This window comes from Rattus norvegicus, chromosome 16 (assembly GCF_036323735.1).
Source record: "Rattus norvegicus strain BN/NHsdMcwi chromosome 16, GRCr8, whole genome shotgun sequence".
Classification (NCBI taxonomy): domain Eukaryota; kingdom Metazoa; phylum Chordata; class Mammalia; order Rodentia; family Muridae; genus Rattus; species Rattus norvegicus.
In genome coordinates, this window is record NC_086034.1 from 29,440,517 (window position 1) to 29,459,674 (window position 19,158).

Sequence of the window (19,158 nt, forward strand, 5' to 3'; positions counted from 1 at the left end):
ATCTCATAGCAACTCCACGGAGAGGCTGGAGGTTTGGCTGCATCAGCAAAAAGGACCAGGAGTCCACAACTGCCTTTTACCACACTAGCCAATCAGGGAGAACACAGCTGACACAGGGAGATGCTTCCTCTTCGGTTCAGTCATGGTCTTCACATGTGAGAGGCAAATTAAAGGCAGGCACAGCGGCAAACACCTGTAATCCAGGCACTCAGGAGATAACTCGGGAGTTCAAGACTCTCCTTGGCTATATACAAGTTCTAGGCAAGACTGGGCTTAGTGAGACTCCATCTCAAAGGCCAATCAAGCAAAGATTCCAATTCAGGCTTCAAAGTGGTAGTGCACACCTGTAATTCAGCACTCAAGAGCTGAGGCAGGAAGATCAGAAGTTCAAGGTCAGCCTGGGATATGTAGGTAACATCCTGTCTCAAAACAAGGGGCTGGAGAGATGATAGGTAGGCAGTTAAGAAACCTTTCTGCTCTTCCAGAGGACCTTGACTTGATTCACAGCACTCTAATGGCTGGGTGTCTCAGTTAGGGTTTCTACTGCTGTAATGAAGCACCATGACCAAAAGGCAAGTTAGGAAGTTAAGGGTTTGTTTGGCTTACACTTCCACAGCACTGTTTATCATTGAAGGAAGTCAGGACAAGAACTCAGAAAGGGCAGGAACCTGGAGGCAGGAGATGATGCAGACACCATGGAGGGGTAATGCTTACTGGCTTGCTCCACATGGTTTTGCTCAGCCTGCTTTCTTATAGAAACCAGGATCCCTAGAAATGGCACCACCTACCAGGTCCTCCTCCATTGATCACTAATTGAGAAAATGCCTTACAGTTTGATCTCTTGGAGATGTTTCCTCAATGGAAGCTTCTCCTCTGATGACTAGCTTTTAAGTTGGCAAAAAACCAGCCAGTGCCATTTACAACTGCCTTTAACTCCAGTTCCAAAGGATCCAATACCCTTTTCTGACCTTATTGGATGGACACACACACACACACACACACACACACACACTAAAATAGATGTTTTTTAAAGTCTCATCAAAAAGATGTTATCTCTCTGTATTTTATCACTTTAGCAACAGCAACAAAATAACACACAAGTTAATTTAAAAAATCCTATCTACTGTCTATGGCAAATGTAGGAACTGAGACTATGTGCTTAACAGTGAAATCCCGGCTAGACTGAGAAGGGAGACATAATCCCCATCTCTACTGAAGGAACCAGAGAACCTGAGTGCTCCTGGGAGCAGAGGGTAGAGGAGAGAGGTCTCTGCTGACTTTCAGAAAGCATTTGCTAAGCCCCCACACATGTCCTTCTGGGAGAGAGCATACAGAACAATATCGAGCTCACCTTTACAAAGTGTGGAGTCAGTTAAGGACCTCAGAACTCCTGAAAAAAGAAATCACCCATTCTGTTCAGCCACCTTAACTGTCTTCCCTCCACTCTCTCCTCTCACCTTATACCAGGCAGGCGAATCAAAGAGGAGGAAATGAGACTCAGAGCCCTGTAAGCGAGACTCGAGAATTCTTGCACCCTGTGAGACAACAGCCATGGAACTGGCAAAACACTCAGCCACCACAAAGTCTGATGCCCTGAATTTGATTCCTGTGTCTACCGGGTACAAGGAGACAACTGATTCCTGCAACTTGTCTTCAACCTCCACAGGAACACCACACACTCACATATTTCAACTAATTTATTTTTAAAAATCCCTCTCATATTCAGTAGTTCACCCATCAGCCATTGTCTCAATTTTAATATTTCTAAAGATTCATTCTCATTATTTTTACTTATGAGTGTGAATGTCTGTGTGGGTGTTGTGCATGAGTGTAGGCACCTGATGAGGCCACAAAAGAACATCAAATCCTCCAGAGTTTCAGGCTGCTATGAGTCACCTAACTTGGGTGCTAGGAACTGAACTCGGGTCCTCTGGAAGAACATAATGAGCTCTTAACCACAAAGCCATCTTTCTGACTCTCAACCCTATTTTCTTCCAGAACAGGGGATTGAGTTTTGGGCCTTGAGCGTGCCAGGCAAGTGCTCCCTTAGCCCTTCAGTCTGAATTCGAGTGTAGTAGACAGACCACTAGGAAAGAAAGCAAGCATTCAGCTTATAGGCCTGGTCCCTGAGTATTCTGTGTACCCTCTCAGCCTGCTTCAACCCCTTCCTGACACACCATATACTCACTCACACAGGAAACATTTAATTCCTGAGGTAGAGTTAAAATTTGTACCCAAATCTTTCTGATTACAGATCTTAGGGCTCTTAATCACTACATTATACTGTCTCCCCTGAAATAAAATGGGATAGCCACGAATCAAAATTAATGAGAAGAGGAGACGGGAAATAGAAATGAGAAATGCATGCAGAACTAACCAAAATTCTTCTCAAACAGGCAAATTCCATTCCCACGTGAAACATGTGGATGGCGTTTCCGGCTGCATACACAAAACGTCACTGTAAATGAGTCAAGAAAAAACGTTTTCTGTGCTACATGTGTCCCAGCGTCAGGGTGATTATGTTATCGCCTGGGACCGGCTGCTGCCGATCACTGGAGGAGGTAGAGATTCTGGTGCTCTTTTATTTTATTTTATTTTTCCACCGGAAAATACAATTCGGCCTTCTCACAGGAAACGAGTACTTCTTGATTTAGTGGGCTAACTGTAAATATGCAATGTACAAAGAAAGAGAGAGATACAGGCATGAGCCACTTGGGGAAAAATCTATTATTATCTGCATTCCAAAGTGGGAAAGTGCTGCCCTTTAAAGGATAGTTATGGGGCATGGCAAGAATAATTCCATTTGATGGGGGTGAGGGCTATCATCATCCAAGAAAGCACAGGAGGCTTCATATCTGTCTTATATCAAGCTAGGTGCTCTCAGACTCATCATTAATGTCCATCCGATCAAATGGAGAAGTTTAGGAAACAAAATAAAAAGATGGATAAATGCGTTTGGGTGGTGTAAAATCATGACGTTTAATACATTTAAATAAGTATGATGTGCTGGCTGGTTTTGTGTCAACTTGATGCAAGCTGCAGTCATCAGAGACGAAGGAGTGTCCATAGAGAAAATGCGACTGTAAGACCAGGCTGTAGGCAGGTGAGTAATTGATGTGGGACTGGTCCTGGGCTCTATAAGGAAGCAGACTGAACAAGCTATGAGGAGCAAGCCAGTCAGCAGCCTCCTTCATGGAGCCCGCAGCAACTCCTGCCTCCAGGCTCCCGTCCTACTTGAGTTCCTGCCCCCACTGCTTCTGATGACTGTTACATGGAATCTTGAGTGCAATAAACCCTTTCCTCCCCAAGTTGCTTTTGGTCATGGTATTTCATGACAACGGCAGTAATCCTACCTTAGACATCCAGCTCTCTCAAAATGTCTGGTACTGGGCTGGAGAGATGGCTCAGCGGTTAAGAGCACCCGACTGCTCTTCCAGAGGTCATGAGTTCAATTCCCAGCAACCACATGGTGGCTCACAACCATCTGTAAAGAGATCTGATGCCCTCTTCTGGTGTGTCTGAAGACAGCTATAGTGTACTTATATATAATAAATGAATAAATAAAAAAAATTTTAAAAAAATGTCTGGTACTAAAATAGCATCATTAGCCTTAATCCCAGTGCTTGGGAGGCAGAATCAGGAAGATTTCTGTGAGTTCAAGGCCAGGTCTATGGAACTAGTTGACAACTTGATCTATACAAAGAATCTTAAAAGAAACAAAACAAACAGAACAAAACAACTCAAACAAAAAGAATGCAGTAGTTAAAAGAAGTATAAAATTATTTGTTGTGTTGTTAATATTTTTGTTGGCACTGTGTGACAACAGTCAAATCTGTTTCAAGATACTTTACTCTGTGAGATATGTATATATAAACTGTCATAATGAAATTTATTCTTTTGTACTCTATTTTTTTTAATAAAAAATATTTAAACCAGGTGTAATGGCTATTCTCAGTTGTCAACCTGACTATATCTGGACTGAACTACAATTCCAAAATGGAGGGCACACCTGTGATACCAATCTTGAGGCAAGAAGACAACAGTATTAGTCCTGATACTGAGGCTAGAAGACACAGACTTTTGACCAGATGTTCAAGCAGGGTAACACATGCCTTTAAACCAGATCTTGGGGCAGATCTTTAACCTGGACCATACCTTCTGCTGGAGGCCTATATAAGGACAATTGAAGATGGACAGTTCATTCTCCGCCTGCTTGTCTTCGCATTTCCAGCACACCCATCCCTTCGTTGGCATTGAAGCCTACTTCTTTGGAATTTCAGCTTATATAGAAAAGGCAGTTGAGACACTCAGCCTTGTGTGACCGAGCGACTACTAGATTCTTGGACTTTTCCATTCACAGTTACCACTGTTGGGTTAGTTGGTCTGCACCCTGTAAGTCATTCCAATAAATTTCATATAAATGATTGATAGATCATAGATAGATAGATAGATAGATAGACAGACAGACAGACGATAGATTGTTCTATAAGTTCTGTAACTCTAGAGAATCAGGCCTAGTACACCCAGTATGGAAGTACATGCCTTTAATCCCAGCAACTGGAGGTGGACGCAGGAGAAGCAGGAGCTCCTAAGCAATATATACAGTAACCTTGAGGCCTGCCTGGGCTACATGGGACCCTGTATCAAAATAAAGAACAAAGGAGAAGAAAAAAGATAAGAAGAAACAAGGTAACGTCTTGTTCAGTTAGGAAAGTGCTTTCTTAGCATGCATGAAGCCTGGATTGCCCCTACCCTCACCCCGCATTTACATTTGTTTCACATCACATATAATGAAAAATAGGAACAGCTTTCCTGCTGAATAACACAGTGTGGGGTTGAATAAGTCTGGGAGACTCTTATTCAATGATATGGTTCAATTCACGACCTTTATCTCAGTGCACCAGTGAAAACTAAGAAGTTGAACCCTGATCTTGAGCTGTGTGGGGGGACTATTTTTCAATTAGCTAGAGAGCATTACCTGTGCTCCATGTATCGTCTGCTTGCTGGCTTGCTTGTTTAAGACACATCTTAATGTGTAGCACTGGCTGGCTTGGAACTCAGAGCCAGCTTGCCTCTGCCTCTCTAGTTCTGGGATTAAAGGCATGACAAGGTTTGTCAGAGTGTCTTAAGGCTGGGTATTATGGGATAAAATGTAGCCAGACTCCCACTCTTAGGCCAATAGCCTTCCATACAAAATGTCAGCTCAACAAGCAACACGAGCATCAGAACAGGGGCGGAGGGACATCCATTCATTACAGATGGGGGCAGCAAGAAAGCAAAGAAAGGAAAGGACACTCCAAAATGTTGATAACAGTATCTATCCCAAAGGAGGTAGCCATTATTTCATTCTTTCCCACACCTACATTTTATGAGTCTAGTGTCTAAAAATATGGAGTGAGTACAGAAAGATTTATGGTTTGAACCAGGCATGGTGGCACATGTCTGCAACTCCAGCATTTGAGAGGTTCAGGCAGGAAAATCTGGATTTTTTTTTAAAATTGCGTGTGTGTGTGTGTGTGTGTGTGTGTGTGTGTGTGTGTGTGTAAGGCTGTGTACATGCCACAGCACACATGCAGAGATCAGAAGATGATCTGCCAGCTCTCTCTTTCTGCATTGTGGGTCCTGGGAAATGAACTCAGGTTGTGAGCCTTAGCACATACTCCATACACAATGCTCTGCATGCAATGGAGCATCTCACCGGCCAGAGATCAGGAGCTCCACATTTACCTGGGCTACATGAGGTCCTCGTGTAGCATCTAAAATAAACAAAAGCAAAGAAGCAACAATCTGTGGGTCAAATACTCAAAGGTAAAGAAAGCCACTTAGATGACGGTGATCGTTCCCACTGCTCAGACAAGTCACTGTCGTACTCAAGTCACTGTTGTACACTGCATGTTTAATTCTTCCACTGATTTAGACAATGTCAAGAAAGTACAGGCAGTTTTGGCAACACAGAATAATAACTGAACTACAGTAGTTCCTGTGGGGTTGGAGCCACAGCTCAGTGGTTAAGAGCACGATCACCCTTGCACCCAAGTTTGGTTCCCAGAACCCACATGGAGGCTCAAAACCGCTGGTAGCCCAGTAGATCACCAGATGGACACGCACGTGGTGCCTATCCATACATAAGTACCCACAGGCAAAGCGAACAGGCAAAACACTTACACAGGTAACCATAAGGAAACAATTGTTTCTTTAAAAACAGTTCCTGGCCTTTAAACGTTAAGTTTAGCGTTTTAAAGAAAACAAAAAGAATACAAACCACAACAAATTAACAATTTTTTTTTTGTTTTTTTTTTTTATTAACTTGAGTATTTCTTATTTACATTTCGAGTGTTATTCCCTTTCCCGGTATCCGGGCAAACATCCCCCTCCCCTCTCCCCTTCCTTATGGGTGTTCCCCTCCCAACCCTCCCCCCATTGCCGCCCTCCCCCCACCAGTCTAGTTCACTGGGGGTTCAGTCTTAGCAGGACCCACGGCTTCCCCTTTCACTGGTGCTCTTACTAGGATATTCATTGCTACCTATGAGGTCAGAGTCCAGGGTCAGTCCATGTATAGTCTTTGGGTAGTGGCTTAGTCCCTGGAAGCTCTGGTTGCTTGGCATTGTTGTACATATGGGGTCTCGAGCCCCTTCAAGCTCTTCCAGTTCTTTCTCTGATTCCTTCAACAGGGCTCCTATTCTCAGTTCAGTGGTTTGCTGCTGGCATTCGCCTCTGTATTTGCTGTATTCTGGCTGTGTCTCTCAGGAGCGATCTACATCCGGCTCCTGTTGGTCTGCACTTCTTTGCTTCATCCATCTTGTCTAATTGGGTGGCTGTATATGTATGGGCCACATGTGGGGCAGGCTCTGAATGGGTGTTCCTTCAGTCTCTGTTTTAATCTTTGCCTCTCTCTTCCTTGCCAAGGGTATTCTTGTTCCCCTTTTAAAGAAGGAGTGAAGCATTCACATTTTGATCATCCGTCTTGAGTTTCATTTTGTTCTAGGCATCTAGGGTAATTCAAGCATTTGGGCTAATAGCCACTTATCAATGAGTGCATACCATGTATGTCTTTCTGTGATTGGGTTAGCTCACTCAGGATGATATTTTCCAGTTCCAACCATTTGCCTACGAATTTCATAAAGTCGTTGTTTTTGATAGCTGAGTAATATTCCATTGTGTAGATGTACCACATTTTCTATATCCATTCCTCTGTTGAAGGGCATCTGGGTTCTTTCCAGCTTCTGGCTATTATAAATAAGGCTGCAATGAACATAGTGGAGCACGTGTCTTTTTTATATGTTGGGGCATCTTTTGGGTATATGCCCAAGAGAGGTATAGCTGGATCCTCAGGCAGTTCAATGTCCAATTTTCTGAGGAACCTCCAGACTGATTTCCAGAATGGTTGTACCAGTTTGCAATCCCACCAACAATGGAGGAGTGTTCCTCTTCCTCCACATCCTCGCCAGCATCTGCTGTCACCTGAGTTTTTGATCTTAGCCATTCTCACTGGTGTGAGGTGAAATCTCAGGGTTGTTTTGATTTGCATTTCCCTTATGACTAAAGATGTTGAACCTTTCTTTAGGTGTTTCTCAGCCATTCGGCATTCCTCAGCTGTGAATTCTTTGTTTAGCTCTGAACCCCATTTTTTAGTAGGGTTATTTGTTTCCCTGCGGTCTAACTTCTTGAGTTCTTTGTATATTTTGGATATAAGGCCTCTATCTGTTGTAGAATTGGTAAAGATCTTTTCCCAATCTGTTGGTTGCCGTTTTGTCCTAACCACAGTGTCCTTTGCCTTACAGAAGCTTTGCAGTTTTATGAGATCCCATTTGTCGATTCTTGATCTTAGAGCGTAAGCCATTGGTGTTTTGTTTAGGAAATTTTTTCCAGTGCCCATGTGTTCCAGATGCTTCCCTAGTTTTTCTTCTATTAGTTTGAGTGTGTCTGGTTTGATGTGGAGGTCCTTGATCCACTTGGACTTAAGCTTTGTACAGGGTGATAAGCATGGATCGATCTGCATTCTTCTACATGTTGACCTCCAGTTGAACCAGCACCATTTGCTGAAAATGCTATCTTTTTTCCATTTGATGGTTTTGGCTTCTTTGTCAAAAATCAAGTGACCATAGGTGTGTGGGTTCATTTCTGGGTCTTCAATTCTATTCCATTGGTCTATCTGTCTGTCTCTGTACCAATACCATGCAGTTTTTATCACTATTGCTCTGTAATACTGCTTGAGTTCAGGGATAGTGATTCCCCCTGAAGTCCTTTTATTGTTGAGGATAGCTTTAGCAATGTTTTTTATTGTAAATGGAATCACACTTGGAATCACAGCATACAACCTGGGCTTCATAGAAAGATTACCCCCCCACCCCCTACCCCAAAATTAAAATTGTGATCATGGAAAGAATTACTGTTGTAAAGTTTTATTTACTTTATATCTGTGCATGTTTTGCCTGCATGGATGTCTGTGTACTCTGTGCATGCCTGGTGCCCACAGAGGTCTGAGGTGTTGGATCCCTTGGAACTGGAGCTATAGATGGTTCAGAGCCACCATGTGGACGCTTGGACTCAAACTCGGGCCCTCTTTGAGGATAACTAGTCCTCTTCTATGCTGTGCCATCTGTCCTGCCTCTGGAAAGGAGTTTTTTTAATGTTTGGATTTTAAAGATCTCTACTAAACCCCCTATTTCTGTTAGATGTGGGTGTGTTCACTCAGCTGCCTTGTTTACTTGTTTATCCAATTCTTAGAGCCAGTGTAGTCCACGGTCCCATTTAATTCCCTATAAACATCCACACCGACAGCCATAGGACAAAGACATTCTGGTGGAGAATGCCCTGATGCTGCAGACTTCAATCAACCACAAAATCAGGCCCTTGCACAACTCCACATAAGGGCGTTCCTCACAGGCACGGACGGCTGCTTGACTGGGAGAAGGCCTAGCACGCTTTGGGTTCAAAGTCCACCTTAAAAAGTACATCAGGGGTTGGGGATTTAGCTCAGTGGTAGAGAGCTTGTTTAGCAAGCGCAAGGCCCTAGGTTTGGTCCCCAGCTCCGGGGGGGGGTGGGGGGGGAGAAAAAGAAAAAGAAAAAGAAAAAAAATAAGTATAGCAACGCTCTCTCAGCTGTTTTTTTGTTTGTTTGTTTGTTTTTTTTCTTTTTCTCTTTCTTTTATGTCTTCCTTTTAAGAGACACCAATCTCAGGCAGTTCAGGGGTGGAAACAGAGGCAGGCAGATTCCTGTGAGTTCTAGGCCAGCCTGGTCTACAGTGCAGGTTTCATGACATAGAAAAACTCTCTAAGTAAAGAAATAAGCAAACGAACAAATGAACAAACAAAGGGACAAGAAAGAGGAAAAGAGAAACACACAGACAGACAGAATCTCAGGCAGTCGTAGGAGTGGTTTACCCCTATATTCTCAGGATTTGGGAGACCAGGAATTCAAGGGTCAGAGCCAGTTGGTTACATGAGACCAGAGAGAGACAAGCACAGGAGTGTGTGCGGAGGTAGGGGAAGGCAGTTAGGGAGACAGACAGACAGACAGACAGACAGACAGCCTGGGGTAATAAGTGTGAGAACCGAATGGTCATTTCCAGGAGACCTCTGCTCTTACTCTAAAGCTTCCTCAGAGGTCTCTGCTTAGCCTCTCCTTTCCCCTGTTGACCAGGCCCCACCCCCTGTTGTATGGGAATTGCATTTGCAAAGTAGGTCTTCCCCAAAGCAAACAAATAAAGAATCTGTTAGATTCCTTCTTCCCAGCTTCTGGTCCAGCTCGCCCTTTGTCTTCCTTCCCCTTCTCCTCTCTCCTCAGCAACCCTTGTTCCTCACTTTACTCTTTGCCTTTTGTAATGCATAGAGGGCTGCTGACCACAGACATCACTTGTCTCTTAGTCTTTGTCTGCCTCTTTCTCAACTGATCCGATTCTTCCGGAAACAGCAGATGGTCAGTGAGAAGAGCCATCCTCAGCTTGCGTTCAGAGACAGGGCAGGCTGACCAAAGCTAGAAGTCCTGAACTGTCACTGCAATGGCAGGAGTAACCGGATCCTGCCTTGGGAGCTTTTACAAAGAACTTCATTCCCAGGTAGTGTTCGGCTTTCGGTGAGCAAAGAAAATCCAGAGTACACACTTGCAATTGTGGACCTGAATGACCCTTTGATACAAGTTTAAAGGCTGAAGACTTTAAACTTGGTTTGTTATAAAGTAACTGGATGTTTAAAATAACATACAGGATAGTAGCTTAACCTCGCTGTGAAGTTTCTCTTCCCTCCTTCCTTCCCTCCCTCCCTCCTTCCTTCCTTCCTTCTTCCTCTCCCCTCACCCCTCTCCCCTCCCTCCCTTCCTTCTTTCCTTCCTTCCGTCCATTGTCTTTTCAGGTAGGGGTTCACTGTGTAACCCTGGATGATCTTGAACTCACAGAGCTCTGCCTGTTTCAACAACACGTGTACAAACTCAAAAGCAAAAACAAATTCGTAAACACATACACAATATGGCAGCAAAATGCTCCTACCACCTAATATATTTTATTTACCATGTAATATATTTTATTTTTAAAAGATTTATTTTAGGGGCAAAAAAAAGATTTATTTTACATTTGTATGGGGGCCTATATTTGTGAGTGTGGGGTCCCCGGAAGCCAGAAGATAGAATCCCCTGGGGCTATAGTCAGGTGGCTCTGAGTCACCTGAGAGAGATACTAGGAACGGAACTCCAGTTCTCTGGAAGGGCATTCTTAACCGGAGTGTAATCTCTCCTGCCTCACACCCAAATATACTTGAGACAGGAAGCTTTGGCATATTCAGTTTTTCCTCACAAAACATAGCAAAATTCTTGTATCGACTAAGTGCTCATTTCACATTTATTGAATGAATTTGGAGACTCTCTAAAATTTTCAGCTGGGTTTTTTGAGACAGGGTCTCACTGTATAGCTCTGGCTATCCTGGAACTCGGTGTGTAGACCAGGCTGCTTGCGCTTCCTATATAATATAATAATATATAATATATGATATATATCATATATTATAAACTTAATGTGTGTGTGTGTGTGTGTGTGTGTGTGTGTGTGTGTGTGTGTGTGTGTGTGTGTGCGAGAATGCAGGGGCCCACAGAATCCAGGGTATCTGAATCCCCTGGAACTGGAGTCATAAGTGGTTCTGAGCTGCCTGGTATGGATGCTAAGAATTTTGAACTCAGGTCCTCTGAGAGAACTATGTACTCTTGAGCACTGAGTCATGTCTCTAGCCCCTCAAATAATGCAAAGGTTAGGGTATCAAGATATAGTGGTCCATGCTTTAATCCCAACACTTGGGAGGCAGGGGCAGCAGATCTAAGTTCTAGTCCGTATATTGAATTAGTTAGCCCATATATCGAATCCCAGGCTAGCCAAGGCTAAATAGTAAGACCCGATCTCATGAGGCCCTATCTCAAAAATGGGAAAGGATAAATCATAGAGTTTTGTAATGTCAACTTGAAGTCTAAATGCGTCACTTTAAATTTTAATTACTTTTTATTTTTCACTAATTTTTAGTTAATATAGAACAACATCCCTTCTATGCAATTTTTAAAATGTTTTATTTATGTGTATGTATGTATGTATGGTTGTCATGGTGTGGGTCCCTCTGAGGCCAGAAAAAGACATGAGATCCTATGGAGCTGGAGTTACAGATGGTTGTGAGCCTCCTAATGTGGAGGCCAGGAATCGAACTCAGATCCCTGGAAGTGCAACCAGCTCTGTTAACCTCAGAGCCATCTCCTGCCCTCCCTGGCTTTTTAAATGAAGAGCGCAATTCGAAAAACAATTTGCGTTTTCTCTTTTGACTACAACCAAATGCCTTAGTGACAGAAGCCAGGACAAGAAAATCAGACCTACTTAAGCCCTAAGGTCACGGTGTGGCATGGATTATGTCACACCTAGCTGCTTTCAATTTGTCTCAAACTGAACCTCCAAGCTTAAGATTCACACAGCGGTTCTTTCTGTTATCTGCCTAGAGCTAAACACTCAGATCTTCAGACTCTAGAGTTAAACAAAGACAAGAATTCCACATATCGTAAAGCCACTAAAGAATTTTGACAGTTTCTTAGGAGTTTTATATCATGTGCAATTATGTAATTTATATCATGTAATTTATATCATTTCATGATAATTATTGCCTAGGAGTGACTGAGGTTTATGACGAAAAATTCCTGAGACTGTTTTTGATTAAAAACAATTTTAAAAAAGTCCATGAGTAAAGTTACAAGCAGGAAGCATGAGGGAAGACCCAAATATGTCTGACTGTAGCGGACTTTCTTCTAGTCAGCAAGTTCATACTGCATGTGTGTGTTGCATGTACATGTACGTAGCATGTATCTGTGTGTATGTGTGGAAGCCAGAGGACAATCCTCCTCAAACACACATTATCCTAACTTTTGAGATAAGGCCTGAAATTCTCTACCACAGGCAAACCGACAAGCAAACCCCAGGGAGTCTTTGTATCTCCACTCCTTTACCCATGAAATCGCAAGCACACGCTGCTGTGCCCAGTGTTCTACAGGGGTCCTGGGAACCCAAACTCACCCCCACATTTGCCCAACAAGCCTTTGACCAAGTGAGCCATCTCCATAGACACACCAGAGTGATTTTAAATCTAATTTGTTCCTCACTAGAATATTGTGTACAGATTCCTAATCTTGCTTACACTGTATCATTGTAACAAAAAGATCTTCTTGGTTAGCCCTTCTAGCTCAGTTGGCTTGATGTGAATCACCCCCAGTGTTTCACAGATGTTACAATTATTATTTTTATATGTGACAAAGTGGGGAGTCTATTATACCCACGAACCACATTGTTCTTGTCAGGTTTGCCAGATATATGAGGCTTAGAAAGATAGTCATATTCTCAAAAGTGTGTCCTTTCTTTTTGGCATTATGGGTTCTTGAGAAAATATATGTTTTGGCTCAGATCTTAACTTGATGCTGCATTTATGTTCAGTGATGTTTTTTCAACCAGCACATGTGCCCAAGAAGATCCTGGGAAAATGTTTGAGCAAGTATTGTACGGAGTAAATGTTTTTACCACACTCAATACTCTAATTTTATATATTTTATGATATCTCCAACATATCTAATTTGCCATTTCCTCTAAGCAGGGAGTATGCCAATTTCGATTACACAAGTTTTCAAGGTTTCCATTTCTTATTTTTTTATTCTGCCCTCTCTCAGTGTGGGCATCCTCATTGGTGCTAGTTTGGAACCCAAGAATGTCAGTAGAAAATTAAGATCAGTTGGAGGCCTGGTTAAATGGCTCAGTGAGCAAAGGGGCTTGTTGCATAGGCCTGGCAAACTGAGAACCAATTCCACACTTGTCCTCTGACCACCACAAATGCCCATGGGCCCACACATCATGAACCAGACACAAAACAACGATGATGGTGGTGGTGGTGGTGGTGGTGGTGGTGGTGGTGGTGGTGGTGGTGGTGGTGGTGGTGGTGATGGATGATGATGATGGTGGTGGTGATGATGGTGATGATGATGATGGTGATGATGATGGTGGTGGTGGTGGTGGTGGTGGTGGTGGTGGTGGTGGTGGTGGTGGTGATGATGATGATACAAGAATTGATAAAACCTGAGAGAAACTACTGACCATCATCGGTGTATACATGAGCAAGCACGTCTGCACAGACATGAGCCAATACCCTCAGCCTTAATTTCTGCCTCTGTTGCCTGGTGTTCTCAGTGTTTATGGTTGAATGCCTCTTTCTCCTCCTCTTCCTCCTCCTCTCCCTCCAAGTGTTTCTTCAAGTTTGCAGAATTTTCCACAGCAAACTATCTCTCACTGTCCTGGAACTCATTATGTAAGCAGACTGGCTTCAACCTCACAGAAATCCTCCTGCTTCTGTCTCCTAAGATTAAGTAAGGCATATGACAATTTATCCATCTCAGTATCGTTTTTCCTATAAGGACAGATATCACATTGGATTTAAGTCACCCTACCGCTGTGTGGTCTCAGTGTTAATTATACCTGCAAAGATCCCCTGGGGATGTAGCTAAGTGGTAGACCTAGCATGTACAAGGCCCCAGCTTGTACCTAGCATGTACAAGGCCCTAAATTCTATCCTGAGTGCCACCCAAACAAGCAACGACTCCATTTTCAAATAGGGTCACACTCTGGGTTTTTTCATTGTTTATGAGAAAAACAATTAATTAGGGCTGACTTATAGGCTCAGAGTTTAATCCATTATTGTCATGGCAGGAAGTATGGTGGCATACTGGTAGACCAGCAGGCAGCAAAAAGAGAAAGACAGTGGGCCTGGCTTGAGCATTTGAAACCTCAAAGCACACCCTCCAGTGACACACCTACTCCAACAAGGCCACACCTCCTCATGGTGCCACTCTCTGGAGACCAAGCATTTAAACACGAGTCTATGGGAGTCATTCCTATTCCTCATCACACTCCGAGTTCTAAAGATTTATTTTTTTACTTCATGTACGTGAGCACACTGTCACGGTCTTCAGACACACCAGAAGAGGGCATAGGATCCCAGTATAGATGGTTGTGAGCCATCATGTGGTTACTGGGAATTGAACTTGGGACCTCTGGAAGAGCAGTCAGTGCTCTTAATAGCGGAGCCATCTCTCCAGCCCCACACTCTGAGTTCTAGAGTGACATAAATTTTGAAGGAACTCTACTGAACTTTATTCAAGAAATAGATTGTTAATGTATCCTTAAGAACAGTATTCTTTGAGGTTATCCTTCCTGTATATAATGACTTTTAGTTCTTTTCATTGCCTTGTCTTACCCTATTCTTCTCCCATGGAAACCTTTCTTGTTCCTGACTAGTTCTCATCCTGCCTCCCTGCCTGTGTCTGACTGGTGAGTTTAACTAGGGTTGCCGGATTAGATGGGGAATCGGGGATACTTGCTGGAGCACAGACAACCTTTAAGAAGCTACACCACTGAACAAAATGGTACCCTTTTCCTCAGCCACCATTAACTGGCAATAGTCCCTCAGGGAGGGGCGGGACCCCAGTAGGCCTTCTCCCTTCCACGATGAGATGTTGAGGGATGCCTTGTGTGGATAACCACAGTTGTGGTGAGTTCACGAGCTCATCAGTCATGTTATGTCCAGAGGACAGTATTTGACGGCCTCTCCTCCAACCTGTGTCACCTTTTCAGCCCCTTTCCACTGTATTCCTTAAGTCATGGGGTTGGGGTGATAGCATACCACCCCGCAGTCACATTCTCCAAACTTCCTTCACTGATGACTCTGTCTGAACTCTATACTCCATTGCAAATGAAGCTCCTCTGCTATCCTCTGACAAAGACTGAGAGTTGCATTAAGCTAGGGGTAGATAAAAATCTAGATAACCATTTGGATATCTTTTTTTTTTAAAGGGAGAATCTATACATAGCTATCGAGCCTGGAAATCCTATGTGGTAAAGAACAGCCTTGAATTCTTTCTCCCTTTTAGCATTGGAATTAAAGGTATGCTCTACACATCCAAGAAATACCCTCATTTTTACGATCATTTTTTTTTTGTGTTTTTTAAGATAAGGTTTCTTTGTGCCCTCGTTGTCTTGGAGCTGGCTCTGAAGTCCAGGCTGGTCTCAAACTCACAGAGATTGCCTGCCTCTGCCTCCCAAATCCTGGGATGAAAGGTGGGTGCGCCCATGCCCATCGGACCCTTATTTTTATACTGGCTTCAGTAAGCTACTTTTAAAGTAGGAACTAGAATTTGCACCTTAAAGAAGAAAATAGAGCAAAATGGCTGGAAACTCAGATCATGGAATTGACCCCTATCTACTCTTCCTCCTTAGCTATCAATTCCTTCATCAAGTAAGGGGTAGAGCCCATGAAGTAACTCATGAAATATATTTAGCACAGTGTGTCCCCAGGGGGACAGTGCTTTTGGCTCACCTGCTGGAGGCTGGCCTGTGTGGGGACTAGAGTGGAATTCGCCATTTCATACGGCTGGGAGCTGTGCAGGGCCACACGCACCATTCCGACTCCACCTTCCTGACAGCATTTCTCCATGCCTGATTGCTCAATGCCAAGATGAAAGATTGACCATCAGCATTGCCATACATCCAGGCAAACGCTGGTCACATGACATTGTTCCTCAGTGCCTGACTTTTCGGAGGTCCACCAATTCTATACTCGTGTGCTGTTGTATGTGTAAAAATAACTGCTGAAGGCAAGCATAGTTAGACCCATTTTTCTTTTCTCTTTTGGGTTTCCTAAACAGCGTTTCTCTGGGTAACCTGGCTGTCTTGGAATTTGCCCTGTAGACCAGGCTGGCCTCCAACTCAGAGATCTGCATGCCTCTGCCTCCCAAGGGCTAGGATTAAAGGATTACACCACCACCACCACCACCACCACCACCACCACCACCACCACCACCACCACCACCACCAAGCACTGCAATTTTTCAGAAATACTTTAAACTATATAAAAAAATGTCTACCATCTCACAAGTTTAATCTATTCCTTCACCAAACCTTTATAACTCTACCAACAGAAATTCCAAGTATTTAGCTAGGCAGAGTGGTACAGACTTGTAATCCCAGCACACAAGAGATGCAGGTAGGAGAATCAGGAGATAAAAACATTGTAAACTGGAGTCTACAGTGTCTTTGTAACCCCTTGTCTCCAAATAACAGCAACAAAACACAAACCAGTATTTTTATCTGTATTTGTGTGGCAGTTTGTTGTTATTTAATGAATTTTAACTTATATATTCATTTATTGTGTGTGTGTGTGTGCGTGTGTGTGTGTGTGTGTGTGTGTGTGTGTGTGTGACAGAGAGAGAGAGAGAGAGAGAGAGAGAGAGAGAGAGAGAGAGAGAGAGAGAGAGACGAGCACACAAGAGCACACAATTGCTACTGTGTGCTTTTGGACGTCAAGGATAAGGTTCAAGAATTCTCTCCTTTTGCGACATGGATCCTGGGGATGAAACTCAGGCTGTCAGGCTCGATAGCAAGCCTTTACCACTAAGGCACCTCAGAGACTTCATTGCCATTTGTGAGGCAGTGGTCAATAGTCTTGGAGGCTACAGAAGACAGAGGACAACTAGGGCTTTATTGAAGTCCACCAAGAGAAAACTATTTCTTCCTTTCCTGGTCAAAACAACAGAATCCACCTCCGTCCCTGGGTAACCCATGCCGTTCTGACTAGCTCCAAAGATTGGAACATTATATCCCATTATTGTTTCTTTCCTTGGGATTTAGTACATCTGTCAACCATCAGGCCAAAGGGCTATTCCCCAGGAAAGTTGATTCACCTAAAGCCACACTAAGGAAACAGAAATGGGAGGAATAATTATTTCCTCAATGAGATATACACTATCCTCCCAGCACCCGCTCCCCTACACTTGTTCGAAGAGCTGTCATGTAGAGGGCCACCATCCACTGCTCTGAGTCACTCACTATGGCCTTGAACTTAGAAAGATGCAACTGCCCCTTCTTTTCTTTCATTACTTTTTTTCTAACCCACTTTGGAACCTGATACTGCTTCCTGTGACACTCAGGGCTCCTTTGCTCTACCCAATCATCTGCTATGGGGCTGCACACAAATGTCATGTTCTCTCTCTCTCTCTCTCTCTCTCTCTCTCTCTGTCTCTCTCTCTCTCTTTCTCTCTGTGTGTTTGTGTGTATGTGTATCTGTGTGTGTGTGTATGTCTGTGTGTGTATGTCTGTCTGTGTGTCTGTGTGTTTTTCTGTGTGTGTATGTCTCTATGTGTGTCTGTGGGTGTATCTGTGTGTGTGTGTCTGTCTGTGTGTTTTTCTGTGTGTGTATATGTCTGTGTGTGTGTGTGTGTGTGTGTGTGTGTCTATGGGTGTGTCTGTGTGTGTGTTCTTCTTCTGGGCATCTTCCAAGATTTACATCTTGCCTGTCTTGTCCTTTGTCCCCCCATATGCAAATAAAACGATCCTTGAGCTTCCCTTCATCAATTCTGCTGTAAAATTCTTTTATTAACCAGGCTAAGAATTCATGAAAGGGAACCTCAGTTTCTCCAGAAAGAACAGGGTCTCTCTATAATCCAAGCTGGCCTGGAATGACCTCTGTAGGCTAGAATGGCTTCCAACTCATTAATATCTGCCTGGGCTATGTCTCCCCTGTTGGACTTAAAGGTAGTGCCCCACATATGGAATTTCTCTTAAACCAACACTCGCTGTGTAGTTTAGGCCATTATTTCAACTGTAAAAGACTCTGCACTAGGCTGAAGAGACAACTCAGTAGTTAAGAGCACCCTTCCTGAAGGCCTGAATTGTGCTCTCTGTACCAGTGTCAGGGTAATCAACTGCCTGTAACTTGAACTACAGGTGCTACAACGCCCTCTTCTCACCTTCTTGGACACACACACACACACACACACACACACAACATACAGAGAGACAGACACACAGACACACAGACAGCATACATACATAAAGACAGACACGGCATACATAGCATATATACAGATACACACACACACGCACACACACACACACACACACACACACATACACACACGGAATTCTTTGTTTTTGTTTTGTTTTTTGAGACAGCATTTCTCTGTGTAGTCTTAGCTGTCCTGGAACTCACCAGGCTCGCCTCAGACTCTCAGATCCACCTGACTCTGCCTCCTGAGTGCTGGGATTAAAGGCATGTTCTACCACACCTTAAAAGGCGTGCCTTAAAGTTTCTTTAAAAAAAAAACAAACAAAAAAAACAAAAAAAGCAAACAAAACAACCCAACAACAATAAATATGAAACAGGACTGGAGAAGTGTCTCAGCAGTTAGAGCAGGAGCCGATCTGTCAGAGGACCTGAGTTCATTCCGGTACACACACACACACACACACACACACACACACAGGCAGGCACACACACACATACACAGGCACACACACACACACACACACACACACACACACACACACACACACAGGCCTGTAACTACAGCTCTAGGGGCTGATGTCCACTTCTGAACTCTGGGAGCACTGCATACAGTGCTCAGACATACATACAGGCAAAAAATAAGTAAAATTTTTACTATCTATTTATCTATCTACCTACCTATCTATCTATTTATCTACCCACCTAACTATCTTCTATCATCTAATTTTGAGACAGGGTCATTCTGTTATGCAGCCTTGGCTATACTGGTACTCACTCTATAGACCAGGCTGGCCTGGAACTCACAGAGATCTGCCTGCCTGT